Raw genomic sequence first — 19,840 nt, forward strand, 5'->3', positions numbered from 1 at the left:
TGGCATATAGTCACCATATGTGCATATGGTCACACACCCTGATGCGACTCTTAGTAGCTGTAACCAGTTCGCAATGAAGCATCTAAATAGTATCTGGGATTGAAAGGTGAAGGGAGGGGGAAGGAAGAATGGCAGTGCTAGAGAGGACCTATTAGGAGACACTCTGGTATAATGGAAAGAACCCTAGATTTGTAGTCAGAAGACCTGGGTTCAAATCCTACTTCTATCGTCTATTACCTTTGTGATTTTTTTGGCAAGTTACTTAATCAGGAGTCTTGGATTCTACTCATGGGTTTCCTATTAATTAGTTTTGTAGCCTAAGGGCTCCATCTAGGCCTCAGTTTCCTTATCTATAAAATGAAGTGCTTGGATCTCTAAAATCTCTGGTTTTAGCATTTTATGAGTCCCTTCAAGATTTTTAAAAACATTGTCACATCTACTGGGATCCACTGGAAAAGCAAAAGGAGTGGGCCTTCTCTCCCCAGGCCCTCCACAGACCCACCAGCTTCAAGAGGATTAATTAAGAACACTAGGGACTAGACTGAGAGCTGGGATTCATAAGATCACAGACTTAGAACTAGAAAGGACCTTATAGGCCATATTGTTCAATTCTCTCATTTTTTGTAGATGAAGAAATTGAAGCCCAAAGAGATTAAGACCCTCAGTTTGGGTCTGAAGCTTCATCCCATGATTGTGGGAGACACGGCACACTCAGCAGAGAGGTCCTCCCAACCTCTCGAAGGAGTTGCTGGAAACAGAACTTCTTGTATTTCTGGTGCCCCGAGACTTGGAAGATCTAATGAGTATGGCTCTTCTTCAGTGCAGACCCTCCATAGCTTCTGGCTCTCTTTGGTCTGAGGTCTTTTCATGGTTCTGAGAGCATGGAAGGCAATGACATTATTTGGGTTGCTGGGGCTAGACTGAATTGATAGTGCCAGCTCAGTACCCTCATTACAAGGTGGTGGGTAATCTGACACACCAAGAAGTCCTCAGCTCCCAGTCTCTGAGTCTCTCCAAGAACATTCCATCTAATATCTTTTCCCTTTCTAGCTAGAAATCCTCAAAACACTAATTATCTAATGTTGGACAGGTTAGAATCTGAACTGTCCTCCAGGAAGCTAGAGATCTGGTGAGAGATCTTACAGGGTGTGGGGGTGATTTCATGATCCTTAGAAGCATTGCAGTGGTCCTCCAAAGATGAGCTTTCAGAGTACCTTGCCTATTGCTACCATCTCAGGCCAGGTGAGGAACCCTGTAGAAAAGGAGATATGAGAAAGTTGGAAAGAAAAATGGGTATAAGGAATCACATTTGTTATTTGGAAGAAAGCTTTTGGATGGGATAAGGATAGAGGGAAGGCCTAATAGAAAGCAGATGGAGTAGAGGAATGCAATTTAGCACACGTTGACTTCTTGCCTATGACATCCCACCCTCTTATCCCCGCAAAAGCCAATGTTCTCCAAGGGCCAAAATACTAAGTTCCCTGTGGTGGATGTTCCATTATTCCACTAAGAAAGTATGTTGGAGAAGAGGGGATGGCTAATTATTGCAGTGTGTTTATGCACATGGTGTGTGTTTGTGTGTGTATAAGTATGTATGTATATGTGTCTGTGTGTATATATGTGTTTATGTGTACAAAAGAATAATTTCAGGAGCCAAGCTTTCTTTCTTTCTTTCTTTCTTTCTTTCTTTCTTTCTTCTTTTTTCTTTCTTTCTTTCTTTCTTTCTTTCTTTCTTTCTTTCTTTCTTTCTTTCTTTCTTTCTTTCTTTTTTTCTTTCTTTCCCATGCTAATGTTTCTGCATATAGTAAGTACTTAATAAATGCTCTTTTTATCTATCTAGCAAGCAAGAATTCCTTCTACTTACTTTCTAAGTGACCTTAGGCACTCCCCCTGACCTGTTCCCTCTGAGTCTCAGTTTCCCCATCTATGAAATGAAGTCATGGGCCTCCATCTTGAATGTACCCTTCGCTATCTCAATCCTATAATCTACTTTGTGCAGTGCTAGCAAGGCAAAGCTTGGTGCTGCTGTCTCTGGCCAATCTGGGAGGCCTTCATTGTCTTTGAGAGCCGAGGGGTCCCCTATTCCATAGGCTGTCCCAAGCTTTTGCCTGCCATGATTGTTCCCAAACCTCTCTGTGCTGACGACCAGAGCAGCCACTGTGCTGTGATTCCTGTTTGTGAGCCCAAATAAATTAGGGGCCTGGGCTGGCATTTCCCCTACAAACAGGTCCCTCCCTGCCAGCCCCCCTCCCACCTCCTCACCCGTTCCTATTCTTTCCCCATACCCAGACTGGTGAGAAACTGCTGAGAAACAACTTAGACAATTAAGTCCGAAGTCATGTTTAGTTCAGCACCATTGGGTGCTTAATTGGCTGATTCTATTACTGTTCCTCTCATCTGCCAACACAGCTTCTAACAAGCCGCTTGCTGGGCAATTAATCCTGCCTGGGACTCAGGTTCCTGAAACTAGGGCTAATTTAAGGACCTGCTCCCTTTTTCAGGGTTTTGTTCCTCTGCACACTTGTAAGGTGAAGTTACTCATCCAGAGATCCTGAAAGATACCCATGGTCAGGGCCAAAAGACTTGAAGCTGAGCCTTTGGGATTTCTGGAAAGAAGATGGAATTAAAAAAAAAAATTTTGGTCAGGAAAATGCAGGCCTGACTTTCATTAACATCCTACCTGTTCCACTCATGAAGAAAACCCCAACAAACAAAAACACCCTGCCCACAACCTGCCAAGTTAATCATAGGCTCATAAGATCGTAGCCTGAAACCGGAAAGGGCCCTCAGGGGTCATCTAGTCCAATTTCATTGTGTTTTACAAGTGAGGAAACTGAGGGAAGTTAAATGAATTTCCCAGTACCACATAGCTAGTAATTAGCAGGCACTGGGATTTGAACCAGGATTGTCCAGAGCCGAAATTCTTTCCATTATAATCCAGAGGTCAGATAGCCACTTGTACACAGTTCTGCAACAGCCCCTTACCCTGACCCCATGCAAAGTAGAAATTAAGTAGAACAAACACCATCCACTGAGAAGGGGAAGGGAAAGCAAATTATACTGGTAAAAAAATAAATGGATAGAGGCAGAGGACCTGTCTTTATTATTTACTACCTATTTTACTACCTATTATTACTACCTCCATGGGCAAATCACTTAACCTTTCTTGCCCCAGCTTCCCCACTTGTAAAATTAGGGGGTTGGACTAGGTGAGATCTAGGGTCCCTTTCAGCCCCAGGTCTATGATCTTAGGAAGGTGTTTCCATCAAAATCTAGAAAGGGAAGTTTGGCCTATGGGTTAGCTATCCAGCAGAACGTTAACTGAACTGTAATAGTGTCCTGGTAGATGTGAAATTTGGTCCTTAAGGGATTGACTCTAAATGTCTTTTTGTCCTAGGAGGGAGGCCATCTGTGGGTGCCCCTGTGATGTCTGGGCCATTTTATTCTTTCATATCCCTAGCCCAAAGATCTGCCAGGAAACAGGAAGATCTAGGTTCAAATCCTGCCTCTGACTCTTATGAGCTATATGGCTGTGGACTAATAATCTTACATTTCTGAGCCTTATTTTCTTTTTTTAAAATTTGGATCATAGTAATAGTACCTACCTCACAGGGTTGTTATGAAGTCCCAACGAAATGTAATAGGGTCTAGCAAACATGTAAGATGCCTGGTATGGTGTCCCTCTCCATGGGGAGACCCTGGGAAGATGGCTTCCAGGAGAATCATGGTAACACATAAGGGAAGTACTTTGAAGAGACTGTAGAATGTGATGGACTTTCTGTTAGTGGACCTGGCTCACTCACTACAGAGTAGGATGGAGCCTTTTTTGGATGTGCAGCTAGATCTTTCAGCCTCTTCAAAAAGGTCTGGATCAGCTTTAGCTCCTCTGCTCTCTTTGCTGCATTTATATGTAAGAAGTGAGATGACTTCTTCAGTCACAATATCTGATGATAGACTATGCAGTAAGAGGAAAGGCCTCTGGGTCTGTTTCTCTTCTGAGATGATGTGCCCCCCCCCAAAAAAAAGGGGGCCTTTTAACAGAAAGGGAAAGACTGGGAGTTATACTGATGGAGTTTTTTTTTCTGAATCAGTCATCTGTGCATAGTCAAACCATTGACTTGTTCAAGCAAAGATCAAAATCAGTAAGATAGCAGAAAAAAGGATACAGGTAGAAAGATACTGAATTCAATTTTAAACAGCTCCATCCTGACCTATTTAAACCAACTCCTGACATTGAAAAATGGGAATGGATAAGAGGGTAGGCAACAACTCAGACTGCCACCATTTCCTATGGAAGTTTAAACAATGTAAGTCAATTGCAGCAGCATCGGGATCCTTCCAGTTGGCCCAAAATTGCACATCATCCTTGCCTCTCCAGGCTCCACCAAAGAATCTCTTTGATTCTACAGCCACAGCCTCATTCATATCCACCCCTTCACTCGTGGACTCACCCTGTTACCACCTTAATACAGGCCCTCATTGCCATTGCCTGAACTATCACCCTCCTAATTAGCCCCCTAATAAATAGCCTTCTAATTGGTCTTCCTGAATCCAGTCTCTCCCACCTCCCCTGTCCAATCCATCTAACACACAGTCACCAAAGTAATATTCCAAAAACCAATGGTCTGACCATGCCACTTCCCTCTGCAATAAGCACCAGGGCTCCCTACTAGGTTCAAATACAAAATCCTCTGCCTGACATCTAAGACCATTAACAATCTCCTTTTAGAGGCTTGTAGTCTACATTCTAGCCAGTACTTGCTTTTACGGCACACAATATTCTACCCTTCATCTCCTTTGCTTAGGGTGTCTTCCCACACTAGGATGCACTCTCTCCTCACTTTCTCCTCTCAAGAATCCTTCTTAGAGGGGGCAGCTAGGTGGCACAGCAGATAGAACACCAGCCCTGAAGTCAGGAGGACCTGAGTTCAAATCTGGCCTCAGATACATAATACTCACTAGCTGTGTGACCCTGGGCAAGTCACTTAACCCCATTGCCTAACCAAAAAAAAAATCCTTCTTAGAATCTTCCTTTAGTGTTCAATCCCAGAGCTGCTTCCTGGATAAGGCCTTTCCTAATCCCCTTCCCTCTCCCCAACTTCCACTCTCCCCTCTCCCACACCAAAATTACTTTGTGTGTATTTTTACTGTTGTATGTAAGTGTTGTTTCCCCTGATAGAATGTAAACTCCTTGAAGAGCTTCATCATTATCTCCAGAGACTGGCACATAGCAGGTTCTTAATCAGTGCCTGTTGATTGACTGATTGGAATAGGAAACCAAAAGAAACCAGGGCCCAAGGAGGGCTCAGAACCTAGAAACCGCCTTGGCAAAAAAGCAGGAGATTGATCACTTCACTAAGTAGAAAAATAGGGAGCCAAGGACAATACTGGTTTAGAACGTAAACTTGTTTATAATATATATTGGTGCATGATAATGGAAAGTTATGAATAGTATTGTCTCATAAAGCAATGAGAAGCAGTAGAGGAAAAAAAGTCTACAAGAAGTTTTTTTAAAGATCTAATTAAGCCAGACTTTTCTAAGCCATTTGAGGATTAAAAAAAATGGAAGATAGATGAAAACGGAAAAGATCTATAAAAGTTTCTATAAGTAACTCTTTTCTATATTAATAATAATAGAGCCACTGTTTTTGAATTCCTATATTATAGTCTCTAATACGTGTGCATGTGGAAGTAGAAAACAAGGGAAAGGGGAGATATGAAGAGTAGCTCAACTAGATAAAGCATTCTCAGAGAAAACCCATGCTGGAGGTGACATAATTTTGAGGGTACTGAGAAATCAATTCTCAAAATATCTGATAGAAGAGTGAATACAACCCCAAGGACATTACTGCTTCTGAACAATGTAATTAATAAAACATCAATAAGCACAAGCCCATATGTCTACTTTCCTATCCCTACAAACTTTTTCTAAGAATAATCTATGCACATTTTGAGGGCATCCTTGCTGAAGCTGTGAGAAGGAAGGTTTTTGCAAATGTTATTCCATGGTAGACAATATCTTTTCGGTCACGTATTGACTGAAAGCTACAGACAATACTAACTCCCATTGTGCTTATTTTGTTGACTGTTTTCTTTCTTTCTTTTTAAATAGAATTTACTTTTTTCCCCAATTACATTACAAACCAATTTTTTAGCATTCATTTTTTACAAGATTTTGAGTTCCAAATTTTTCTCTCTCTTTCCCTCCTCTCCACTCTTCCTAAAATGGTAGGCAATTTGACATAGGTTATACACGTGCTATCATGTAAGACATATTTCCATATTAGTCGTGAAAGTTAGTTGTGAAAGAAGAAACAGCTCAAAAGGGAAAAATATAAAAAAAGAATAAAGTAAGTGAAAAAAGTATGCTTCCTTCTGCCTTCAGAGTCTATCAGTTCTTCACCTGGATGTGGATGGCATTTTACTTTGTGAGTCCTTTGTACTTATCTTGGATCATTGTGTTATTGAGAAGAGCTGAATCATTCATAGTCAATCATCATACAGTGTTGCTGATACTGTGCACAATGTTTTCCTGGTTCTGGTCATTTCAGTTTTCATTGGTTCATACAAGTCTTTACAGGTTTTTCTGATATCTGCCTATTTATCATTTCTTATTGCACAGTGGTATTCCATTACATTCATATACCACAGTTTGTTTAGCCATTTCTCAATTGATGGGCATCCCCTTAATTTCTAATATTTTGCCACCACAAAAAGGGCTGTTATAAATATTTTTGCACATGTAGGTCCTTTTTCCTTTTTCATGATCTCTTTGGGATATAGACCTAGTAGTGGTATTTCTGGATCAAAGAGTATGCACAGTTTGGTTGCCCTTTGGGCATAGTTCCAAATTGCTCTCCACCATGGTTGGATCAGTTCACAACTCTACCAACAGTGCATTAGTGTCCCAATTTCCCCATATCCTCTCCAATATTTATCATTTTCCTTTTATGTCCTGTTGGCCAATCTGATAAGTGTGAGGTGGTAACTCAGAGTTGTTTTAATTTGCATTTCTCTAATCAAAAGTGATTTAGAACATTTCTTCATATACTTATAGATAGCTTTGATTTCTTCATCTGAAAACTGCCCGTTTATATCATTTGACCATTTATCATTTGGAGACTGGCTTGTATTCTTATAAATTTGACTCAGTTCTCTATGTATTTGAGAAATTAGGGTTTTATCAGAGACACTTGGTGTAAAGTTGTTTCCCAGCTTTCTATTTTCTTTCGAATCTTCATCGTATTGGTTTTATTTTGTGCATTTGTTTGTACATTTCATAATGCTCTCCATCTGTTGTTTAGTCATGAACCTGTAACTCACTTAACTTCTCCTTTAAGAATTCGGATTCTATACCACTTGGTGCATGTATGTTTGGTATTGCTATTATTTCATTGTCTATGGTACCTTTTAGCAAGATGTAGTTTCCTTCCCTATCTCTTTTCATTAGGTCTGTTTTTGCTTTTACTTTGTCTGAGATCAGAATTGCTGCCCCTGCATTTTTTACTTCAGCTGAAGCATAATAGATTCTGCTCCAGCCCCTTACCTTTACTCTGTGTGTGCCTCTCTGCTTCGGGTATGTTTCTTATAAACAACATATTGTAAGGTTCTGGTTTTTCATCCGCTCTGCTGTCTGCTTCCACTTTATAGGAAAGTTCATCTCATTCACATCATAGTTATGATTACTAACTGTATTTCCCTTCATTCTATTTTTCCTTCTTTATCCTCTCTCTCCTTTCCCTTTCCTCTTTGACAGTGTTTTGCTTCTGTCTACCACCTCCCTGGGTCTGCCCTCTCTTCTGTCAGTCTCTCCCTCTTTACTTAATCTCCTTGTACTTTCATGTCAGGTAAAATAGATTTCTATATTCAACTGATTCTGTATATTATTCCTTCTTTCAGCCAACACTGATGAGAATAAAGTTCAAGCTATGCCCATCACCCACCCTCCTATCTTTCCCTCCACGGTAATAGGCTTTTTACACCTCTTCATGTGAAATAATTTATGCTATTCTACCTCTCCCTTTCTTCTGCACTCAGTGTACTCCTGTTTCTCATCCTTCTAGCTGTACTATTAGTGGTATAGTTTTTAAGAATTACAAGTATCATCTTCCCATGTAGAGATGTAAACAGCTCAACTTCATTGAATCCCTTATGTTTCCTTTTCCCTTTTTAGACTTCTTTTGGGTCTTGATATTGGAGATCATTTTTTTTTCAATTCTGGTCTCCTTATGAAAGCTTGAAATCCATTTCACTGAATGACCTTTTTTTCCCCTTGAAGTATTATGCTTAATTTTGCTAGGTAGGTGATTCTTGGTTGTAGTCCTAGCTCCTTTGCCTTCCGGAATATCATGTTCCATGACCTCCAGCTCTTTAATATTGCAGCTGCCAAGTCCTGTGTAATCCTGATTGTGGCTCCCTGATATTTGAATTATTTCTTTCTGGCCACTTGCAGTATTTTTTCCTTGACCTGATAGTTCTGAAATTTGGGCTGTACTGTTCCTTGGATTTTTTTTTTTTTATTCAGGAAGAATCTCCTTCCTGATGTAATCGGTAGATTCTTTCAATGCCTATTTTGCCCTCTGGTTCCAGGATACCAGGGCAGTTTGCCTTGATAATTTCTTGAAAGATGCTGCCCAGGTCCTCCTTTTGATTATGGCTTTCAGGTAGTCCAACGATTCTGACATTGTCTCTCCTGGATCTATTTTCCAGGTCAATTGTTTTTCCAATTAGGTGTTTTACATTTTCTTCTATTTTTTCATTCTTTTGAATTTGTTTGATGATTCTTGATGTTTCATAGAGTCATTAGATTCCATTTGCTCAATTCTAATTTTTAAGGAGCTGTTTTCCTCAGTTAGCTTTTGTACTTCTTTTGGCCAATTGTCCTATTCAAGGAGTTTTTTTCTTCAGTGGATTTTTGTATCTCCTTTTCCGTTTGTCCAGTTCTACCTTTTAAGCAGTTATTTTCTTTTTCCAAGCTGTTGACTCTTTTTTCATAATTCTCGTGCATTGCTCTCATTTCTCTTTTCCCGTTTTTTCTTCTACTTCTCTTATATTATTTTTAAGCTCCTTTTTGAGCTCTTTTCATGAGTTCTTTCTGGGCTTGAGAACATTTTACATTTTTCCTTTTTTTTTGGCTAGGCAATGGGGTTAAGTGACTTCCTTAGGGTCATGCAGCTAGTAAGTGTCAAGTGTCTGAAGCTGAATTTGAACTCAAGTCTTCCTGACTCCACGGCCTGTGCTGTATCCACTGCGCCACCTAGCTGTCCCCACTTCACATTTTAATTTGGGGTTTTGCCCGTAGGTGTTTTGACATTGTCCTCTTCTGAGTTTGTTTCTTGATCTTCCCTGTCATCATAATAGCTTTCTGTGGTTAGATTCTTTTTTTTACTTTTTTTTTTTTATCATTTTGCTCATCTTTGTTGGCCTTTTTCCTTTCTTTTAAATTTGAGCTCTGCTCCTGGGATGGAAGGGGCACTCTCAGGCTGCAGGCTCTGCTATTTACCTAATGCTGCACCTAGTGCTGGTGTCTGGGGTGTGCTGAGGCCAGTGGGGTGTTTCTGTGTTTCCCCAGGACTACACTGAAACATTTGACAGTCTGGCTGCTGGCAGCTGCCTGTTTGCCCAGGGCTATGCTGAAGCATATAGTGGTTCTCGGATCTAGAGTCTGCCCTTTCCCATGGCTATGCTGAGACATGTATGTGGGTGTCCTAGTGTTGGCATTTGCCTGCTCTGTTGCACTGGGGCTTAGGATCTCCTGCTGGTTTGCTGAGGTGGGGCTTGCTGGGATTCTTCCTGCCCTGGAATGTGCTCCCTGTTTACCAGAATGAGACCTTTCTTGCCAATCTTCCAAGTTTCTTGGGCTAAAAGATTGTGTCACCCCATCTTTTTGCTGATTTTGCTGTTCCAGAATTTGTTTGGGGGTGCTATCTTATGGTTATTTGGAGTGAATATGGCAGAGTTACAGCAATTCACTGCTTATTCCACCACCTTGGCTCCCAGAAGTGTTGACTTTTTTCTTAAAAACTTTTGTTTTTAAAATATCTTCTTAGAGGCTCTTTGCCAACAAGATGTCTCCCATGCATATGTTTAAATAATACAAGATTCCATGTGAATTACAACAATAGGGGGAACTTTGACACTCCTGTAATAAATAGCAAATGAGGCATGAAACAATTCTAAGTACGTACTCACCAAAGATACCTGCAACAGTCATGGAGACTGACTAGTATATAGTCCAAATGGAAGGAAGATTTCCTATAGATATTTGTGGGAAATGTTCCAATTCCACCAATCTTTAGCATAATACAAGGTCTCTTAAAAGAAATCCATGATCACTCAAAACAGTTTGGCCTAACTATCCACGTAGAAGAAGCCATGTGGATGAAAAATGCCTATTGTCTAGATTATCCCATGCAGTTGGATAGACAGACCATAGAGTGAGTTCCTATATCTTGGATTGACATTACTTATAACAACACATTAAGCCCAAAATTATATAGAAGGAGGAGAATAGTTTAGATTGAATTTGAGAAATTATACCTTACTTTTAATAACTACAAGCTTTTCCTTGAAACAAGTCGAGTTTTAAAAATATCTTCTTGGTAACATTTTTCTCTTTATGATCTCATGTGGCTGCAAAGCATGTCTTCTAAGAATTAAAATTGTAGGTTATCCAAAGGACAATGAAAAGGTACATGAATGGGCATGAGTAAGCTATATAGTTTATCACTAAATAAGAACCATGTAGGAAAAGAGATACAAAAATATCAAGAAAATATATGACCAGGAGAACGGATCTAGTTATGTCTCAAGAACAATGAATTACTCACAGATAACCTATGTGCTTTATTGGAACCCATAAAGTATCAAGAGATCTAGAGACAGATCCCTAGAGTGCTTTTTAATGGGGGGACTGGCCCCCTGTCACCCTGAGAAGGCATGAAATTGAGAACATAGTCAAATGCCAGGAAGGCCTGGCCAATTAGCCCAGTCCCGATAAGCGTGTACAAAATGCTTGCTAGATGAAATTCTCATGTGGATTTAGCGTATGTAGAGATCCTATGACTCTTTTCAGCCTGCTAACTGTGCAAATAGGAACCTTTTTGACTGACTGCAGCTGTATAGGCAGACTTGGGGGGTACGTTCAAAAGTCAATCGGTCAAGCAGAATTGGGCTCCTTTTCTTCAGCTGACTTCTTTCTGCTGTGGGAGGTCAGTGAGAGAGGAGAGACAGTTCTGCAAGAGAAAAGGCCTTGGGCTCTCCCCATCTGACATTAACATGTGGCTCATAAATACAGCCTGGGCTTTTTTTTTTTTTGCTCCAGCATTTGCTCTCATTAAGATGAAGGAGGTTAGTGATGATTACAACCTTATGAGCTTCAGAGATTTTATACCACCTAAAGTCCAGTATTTGAGTCCATGCTTGTGTTTTCAGCCAGTCTATTCTTGAGGCCCAGAAGAGCAACCTTTGGGACCAAACCAAGTACTGGCTGAGACAAGGATTCAGCTAGCTACAATGCTGACTTTGGATGTGAATGTGGTGGGATTAATGCTACATAGAAACTGCTTTAAGTCTGAGCCCACTCCTCATAGGAACTAAGGCAGTATAGGGGAATGTGTGCCCTCAAAGTGTTGGAGGGAAGTGTCTGTTCTTACTGTATCTTTGAAGTAAGTATCCTTTTGTTAAAAAAATTCATTGTCTTAAAGAGAACTGGGGTGCTACTGGTGGGGAACATGTTCAAAATGAGGGCTCAAGCCCACGGCATTGGAGAAAGGCCCCCTGAGGGGCATCCCTAGAACCCTAAAGGAGAGAACTAGCCAGCTTGATTCTGGAAGATTGGGGACAGAGAGCACTTGATACAATTTGGTGATTCCCCTACAGAGAAAGTATGGGAGGACACAGACAAAAGTTACACAGGGTATGAAGGCATAAATAGGCTACTGTAGACATTGTTGTTCAGTCATTTTATCAGTCATGTCTGACATTTTGTGACCCTATCTGGGGTTTTCTTGACAAAGATACTGGAGTGGTTTGCCATTTTCTTTTCCAGATCATTTTACAGATGAGGAAACTGAGTCAAACAGGGTTAAATGACTTACCTAAGGTCACATAGCTGGTAAGTATCTGAGGCTGGATTTGAACTGGTCTTGTAGAGTTCAGGTTCTATACCACTATTAGATGAGGACCCATATTACTGAGGTCACAGGCCCATTAATGTATTGAGATAACTACTGGGTGAGAGTATGGCTTATAGAATCATCATATCATTGGCTTGGAGCTAGAAGGTCCCTAAGAAACCATCTAGGCCAATTCCACAAAGGAAGAAAGATTTTCCTCAGTCTTTGAGTTGTTGAAGCTCACAAAAGATGTGGCTTGTTGTCACAGGTTTTTGGCCAGCCTACCAGAATGAGGGACATGCCAAGCAAAGTCACTGGCCCCTTGAAATTGGATTTTTGTGGTAAACACATTTTAGGGAATCTCTGAACAACAAGGACTTGAGCTGCCTTGCTAAATCCATGCTGTGGTCCTGTCTCCTTTCATTCCCTTCATATGTATTAGACAAGAGGCCATCTCGTTATTTTAACTTGTGCTCCACTGTTGGAAGCTTGACTCCTGGAGTTTCAGGTTGGCATTGTAGTCTTGTCCTTTTCATCTGCTCTGAAGAATAATTATATGAATAAGAGACAGGATACCTTGGGATGGGGATAAATCAAAATAGGATCATTTTGACCTGCTAGACACCAAATTAACTTGTCATTTTAGGGGGGGAGGGGAAGATGGTGCTGCCAGCAGCATGCAAAACACAAGCTTTTGCCATCATCTCAATTAAAGGCAGTGGGGAGAGGAGACAACATGGATAATTGAAATCCACATAAAATCCCAAACTCTCTTTTTCTTTCAACTTCCTCTTCTACCAAATTTATAGCCGGAGTTGCTAAGGAGCTAAGTTAACTGATAGGGAGTTTCATTTCCTTTCTCTGGTTAGGCATCCCCCCCCCCACTATCTTTCCTCCCCCTTTTCCTTTCAGGCAAGAGTGCTAATGAGCAATGAAATAGCTAAAAGGCTGACAGGATGTGGGGAGAAGGAGGAGAAGCCTTGATAATCCATGAACTAAATAATTGGTCCCTGAATAATCAAGGGCTGGTTGTCTTACCAAAACCATTGCTGTTAAGGGACTGAGAAGGGGCACTCATGGAATATCTGATGAATCTCAGGCCCAACACATTCTTAACACTGAAGAAATTTGAAGGATAGCTTTAATGAGAATATTAAGAACTATGATATATACATGTCCAACTAAAGAAGCCCTTGGAAGACCATTCACCTCTGTAGAGTAATGAAGAGGGTAGGGATTCTATCATTTAAGAGCTAAAACTACAACAAAAACAAACTACAGACAAAACCCTCCCAACAACTCTCACAAATGGGCTACAAAGGTTTTGAGGAGGAAGGGATGGGTACAGGTAAGAAGACTATGTGAGCTACTAACGCAGGTAGGAAAGATGGAAAGGGCGTCTCCCTAGAGATCAGAAGTGGGTACCCACATGCTCACCAATCCCCAGCCCTTCAGACTTTGAGAGCCTAGAAACTTTATCTAACAGCACATCTTTTTTTTATCTTCTTCACTTAATCTTATACCTTACAGTTGATCTTATAAACATTCTATGACCCTCTGAGAGGTTATAGTTTTATAGCTGAGGAGGGAGATATCACAGTCTAACACCCTTATTTTATAGATGAAAAAACTGAGACCCAGAAGAGGGAAATGATAGTGGGTAGAGTTAAGCCCTAGATTCAGCTCTCTCTTCTAATAGAATCTTGTGGTAATGAAGCCAAAGATGGACAGTAAATCTCTGTCCAAGCTAATCAGTCTGGCCCAGAGTAAAACCATTCCATAGGCTTCAAATATATTTTGGGCCCTGGGAGCATTTGGGGCTGGGGGTGGTATCAGTGAACTGGATGGCTCAGTGAAAAATCCATCAGCATCCCCAGAAAGTAATTGAAGCCTGCTGAACTGTGATAGAAAAGAGAGATACCAAGAAGGCTATCCACCCTCCAGGCATCTCAGAGCAGAGGATTTGGCAGATGTCACCACTTGGACCTACCTACTCAAGGAGTAGGGGAAATTCTAAAGCATCATCTTTTTATAAAAATCCTAATATACTTACTGACATGGTTTTCTCATCAAGGTTGATGATGTATTCCAGCTGTGACATTCTGTGATCTGATATACAGCCCTGGCTTCAAATCGTTGTGACCAGGGGTTCTCATCTCAATTTCTACACCTTTTATCTTGAAAAGGATCATGACATCAGGAAGGTGATGTCATGACTTGCAAATGAGTCGATTTAAGTGAGGGAGGGCTATGCAAAGTCACCAGCCTCACTTTCTCCTCCTGAGCCATCTGGGTTCAGTAGCAAGATATAATTCAGGATGACTGGAGATGGCCCTGGATGCAGTGGGAGACCTTGGCTTTTTTTTCAGCTAAGGTCTTTCCCAGGTCTCAGTTTGACCTAGGCAACACCCATTCAGTGGCCAAATGACCTGACCTCACTGAGCCATCATTTCCTCTTCTCTACAATGAAGATAATCACATTTTCAGTTACCCATCTCTCACAGTTATTATGGGTAAAGCACTTTGTAAAAACTTTAATGCATTATTATAAATATGAATTCTTTTTTATTATAACCCACCAGGTTTTATGCTTTAGATTCTCCCTTTGTAAAATGTAACATTTCCCCAAGCTGACTTCATAGGACTCTGCCTGAATTAAACTTTGCCTAAAGCAGGTCATGAAACCCTCAAGCAAAAATTATAAACATAAGTCATAAGCGTGTTCTAGTCAAACCTCCCTTATTAAGTGCTATAATTTGCTGCTTGAAGGTGAGGTGAGGTCATGTTTATCTTTGTTTCCCCTCCAGGTGCCTGCCATCATGCCTTACACACAGTAGGCACTTAATGAATGTTTGCTCTTTGAGCTATGAATTAAACTGCCTCCCAAGTGAGTCTCTTACTTTAGGAGGGTCTTGAGTAGACTAGGAAAGGGTCAAAGAGGAAAAGAGAGTCATGAGTGGCAATCTGGTATGGTGGGGGGAAAAAACCTTCAGCCACGGATTTAGAAGATCTGAGTTCAAATTCTAACACTAATCATTATTAACTGGTCAAAATGAGGTACTTTGGAAGAGATCTCAGTGGTTGTGTAGTCTAAACTCAACAAGAATCTCCTCTGTTACATACCCGAAGCTTAAAGACCTTAAATGAAGGGGAAAAGGGTGTGCTGGTAAATGTTCAACAAACAACTCTGTGAAAAAATAAAGTGTGTCTGGGATTGTTCACATTTAATCTACATTAATCACGTTTTCTCCATCTCTTAAGTCTAGACAGTCAAAAAATCAATAAATCAATCCCTTCTGTGTAGCATTTGTTGATTTCTGAAGTGAAAATGCTCACAATGAAAATTTAACGATTAGCTCTTGAGAGCTGATATGAGCTGGCTCCAGCATAGCTCTGGAAACTACTACCTTCTGAGGTAGCCAATTCCACTTTGGGCTTTAACTTTCAGGAGGTTTTTCTTTATATCAAGCCCAAATATGCCTGTCTACAACTTCTACCCAATACTCCTAGGTCTTCCTTCTGAGGCTAAGCAGAACAAATCTACTCTCTGTGATATATCATGGCATATGGCAGCCCTTCAAATGTCTGAAAACAGCTACCCATAAGTATTACGTTTCCTATAAGTGTTCACTTCTCCAGGCTAAATATCTTCATCTTTTTTCAGTTAGTCCTCTTAAGGCATGTTCTGAAGGCCTTTACTCTTTCTGATGATTCCCCTCTACATATTTTCCATCTTATCCATGTTTTGCCAAAAATTTGGCCCCTAGAATTCAACACGATTCTCTAGATATGGTCTGTCTAGGGCAGATGACAGCAGGATGATTCTCTCCCAACTGCCGGAAACTATGTATCTCTTAATGCTGTGCCCCGAACTCCATTTAGTGTGCGTTATTACATACATAAATGAGGTGGTTTTTAGAAACACATATACCACAGACTGTAGGACTGAGCTGAGGCAAAGAAAGGAGATGTCAAAAAGGGCCGCTCACCCTTCAGGCTTCTCAGAACAGAGGACTTAGCAAATGCCACCAGCTGAAGCTACCTACTCAAGGACTGAGTGAAATTCTAAGAAAACATTTGCTCCTTTCCCAACTTTCCTTCCCAGTGCCTATTAGTGGACATTATAATGAAATCTTTTGTTTCGCTAGCCAAGCAGTTCTAATAGCCTGAATTTTTGCTTAGCCACAAAGAGGCCAAGAGTTAATTTAGAGATAGTTTGGTTAATTAGGATTTAGTTAATTAGAGATAGATATAAATATAAATTAAGGCAGAGAGCCAATCCTCTGCCTAAATATTAGGAATTTTCCTAACTGGGGGCTCAGAGCAATTGATCGTACTGCTCTTTGTAAAAACAAAACAAAACAAAACAAAACAAACAATTCCTAAAGCAACAGAATTGAGAACCATGGTGTGCTTTAAATGAGTTCATAGTTGTAATAGGTCATTAACAAAAGTGTGGCATGGTCCTGTAAGAACAGCATTAAAAATGTGAAAGCTCAGAAAAATCTGAGCATAGTGAGAAAAGCTAAGAACAATAAAGAAATAGGGTTTAATCTTATACTGTCAGCAATCAGAGCCTTCTATTTGAAAGTGGTGGTGTGGAGCTCTTATTTAGCAAAAGTCAAGTTACTCTCAGAAACCTGCCCACATCTGAGTACTATAGGATACTCAGCTGACTTAAACTGGTCACACTAATGTTGACCCATAGTTACTTTCAGGATGTGGTATAGAGGATAAAGCATTGGTTTTTAGGGTTAGGGGGACGTAGAATTTCTAGCTACTTCAGTCCTGTGGCCTTTAGCAAGGTCTCAATCTGTTGTAGCTGCTTTGGGACTAAGAGACCTTCACAAAAGAGTCAGTCCTGTTGGTGATGTTAAAAGCAATAGGCGTTTATTATGATATGCTTAGACTCATACAAGAGAAGACAGAAGACATAACTGGAGACACTCAGGGGCTGAGACTGGGACAACCAGGGATTGCTTAATTGTCCAGCCCCGGTTTATCAAAGAATACCCCAGGGTAAGAGCAGAGATAATTAAGGATACAACTAAGGCAGTTCCCGAAACTTGGGCATTATAAACTGGTTTAACCATTCTGTAGAACAATTTGGAACTATGCCCGAAGGACTATAAAACTGTGCATACCCAGCAATACCACTATTAGGCACCCCAAAGAGGTAAAAGAAAAGGGAAAAAGACCCATACATACAAAAATATTTATAGCAGCTCTTTTTGTGGTGGCAAAGAATTGGAAATCAAGGGGATGCTGATCAATTGGGGAATAACTGAACAAGTTGTAGCTTATGAGGGTAATGAAATGCTATTGTGTGATAAAAAAATTATGAGAGGGGAGTGGTTTCAGGGGAAAAAAAACAAGCCATGGAAAGACCTATATGAACTAACTGAGGAGAACTGGGAAATCATTGTGCATAGAAACAGTAATTTTGTAATGATGATCAACTGCGAAAGACTTGGTTACTCTGATTAATGCAATGATCCAAGACAATTCTAAAGGATTCGTGATGAAAAAATGCTACCCACCTCCAGAGAGAAAGAACAGGTAAACTCTTGAGTACAAACTGAAGCACAACTTTCTCACTTAATTTTATTTTATTTTTGAGATATGGCTAATATGGAAATATATTTAGCATGATTTCATATGTGTAATTGGTATCATATTGTTTGCCTTCTCAGCACTTGGAGGAGGGATGAGAGAGAGGGAGAGAATCTGGACCTCAAACATTTAAAAAGAAAACAATATTGAAAATAAATTTCAAAAAGAAAGAAAAAAAGGAAACCATATATTTTTATAATCTATGTTTTATTTTATTTTTTATTTTATTTTTGTTAAGTATTTCCCAATTACATCGGTAGTGTTGTGGATTGTGTATTTGACATTTCTGCTCTACATTAGGGCAAGTTCAGAATGTAAGTGAGGGCCAAAGATATTATAGTAAGGATTCTTAATCTAGGGTCCATGTACTTGCAAAAATAAATTTCATAGATTTAGATGGGAAAAAAAAGAAATTACTTCTTTATTTTCACTAACCTTTGGTCTTACAAATAATTATAAATAACCTTTGTAATCCTCTGTATTTCATTTTATGCATTTAAAAACTCTATTCTGAGAAGGGGTCCCTAGGCTTCATTAGATTGCCAAAGGGGTCCACGACAAAAAGGTTTAAAACCCCTATTTTATAGGGAGTATCTAGCTCTTCCTCCTGCATATTTTGGCTTCCCATCCCTGAGGTCACAGATAAGGAGATACCAGTGACTAGACAGACGGTGACACGACGCCCCACCTTCTTCCAAAAGTTTTCAGCTTAGGAAGAATCAAGTATAGACTATTCCAGAAAAGTAAGGGGGCTTTTAGGCAAGGGGAATTAGGGGCAGAACTAGAGAAGCCTGCCTTGAGAAACAGTAGGTCCAAAAAAGCCAGAGACGTTTTTTCCAACTATCATAGTGAATAATGAATCAGGATAATCAGGATTTAGATCTGTAATCCAGTTTTGTTCAATACAACACTTATTAACCACTTGCTCCTACAAGGCACTGGGTTAGACACTGGGAATATAAATGCAAAAAATGAAACACCTTTCTTGGCCTCAAGGAACTCACATTTTACTGGAACAGTGCTTACACACTAATGGAAAAGATCTTAGATATCATCTTTTTACAGATAAGAAAACTGAGGCCCAGTGATTTGTAAGGAGCCTCCCAGTTCTAAATTTAAGATCCTATGACCTTTAGCCAGAAAGATCTCTCCTCCTGCCCTTTCTCTCTAGCTTAGAAACGGCAACAAAAACAAAATGCCTTTCTCTTCCAAGGGCCCTATGACTAGCTAGGTATTTCTGTTTTCTTTACTGGTGAGCTCATTCTACCAACTACCTTCTCCATTTGTCAAGGGCAGCAGGCAATAAATATGGCTGCATTCATCTCCTCCTCCTCAACCCCCAGAAAATGCACATAAATTTATATGCACCTAGGTTTGGCAAGGAAAGCTATTGACTCCCAGGAGCCCTCGGCACACTGTACATGTGGCCTTTGAGGACTCACAGTTGCCTGGCCCTGGCCCTGCTCCCATTTGGCAGGCCATCAATTCTTAGGGAAGCATGTCAGGCTATACAAGGCCTCAGAAATATGGCTTTCCTAGTTGGATAGGAGAGAGCCTTCATTTGAACCTCCCCAGGGTTTTCCAGACCTCGGGAATACCCTTTTCACATAGGCCCAGGCATCTGTCAGTGAACAACACAAAATGAAGCCACTGGGATGTGGTTCTCTGTGACATGGTTTTGCCAGATTCTTTAGGCCACACAGGCTCTTCTCTCCTTTTCCCACCCCATGCCAAGACATTCTTCTCTGACTCCTTAAGAGGAACACAGCTGGCTTCCAGGAGGTGGAAGAAACTGTCTCAAAGGGACTTGCATCTCAAAAGGAAGACTGGGGAAAAGCTTCTTATTAAACTGTGAAATTGGGTAATCTTTTTAGATGGGATCAGCGCTAAGTTGAGATGTTGCTCTGAGTGTTATTTCAACCACATTGCACTAACAAATATTAATTTTTAATGACAAGAAGGATGTTGATATAATCAGTTCTGCAATCAAAACCTGTGTCGTACCCAGAGATTGTGAGAAATTGAATTTTAAAATTTTTCTCCCCACAGGCGATAGTTGTATGTACTTCTACTATATCTATACGTAAGCACAACTCACTCAGACCCAGGCA

Source organism: Phascolarctos cinereus, unplaced genomic scaffold (assembly GCF_003287225.1).
Source record: "Phascolarctos cinereus isolate Bilbo 61053 unplaced genomic scaffold, phaCin_HiC Scaffold_7;HRSCAF=346, whole genome shotgun sequence".
Taxonomy (NCBI): Eukaryota; Metazoa; Chordata; class Mammalia; order Diprotodontia; family Phascolarctidae; genus Phascolarctos; species Phascolarctos cinereus.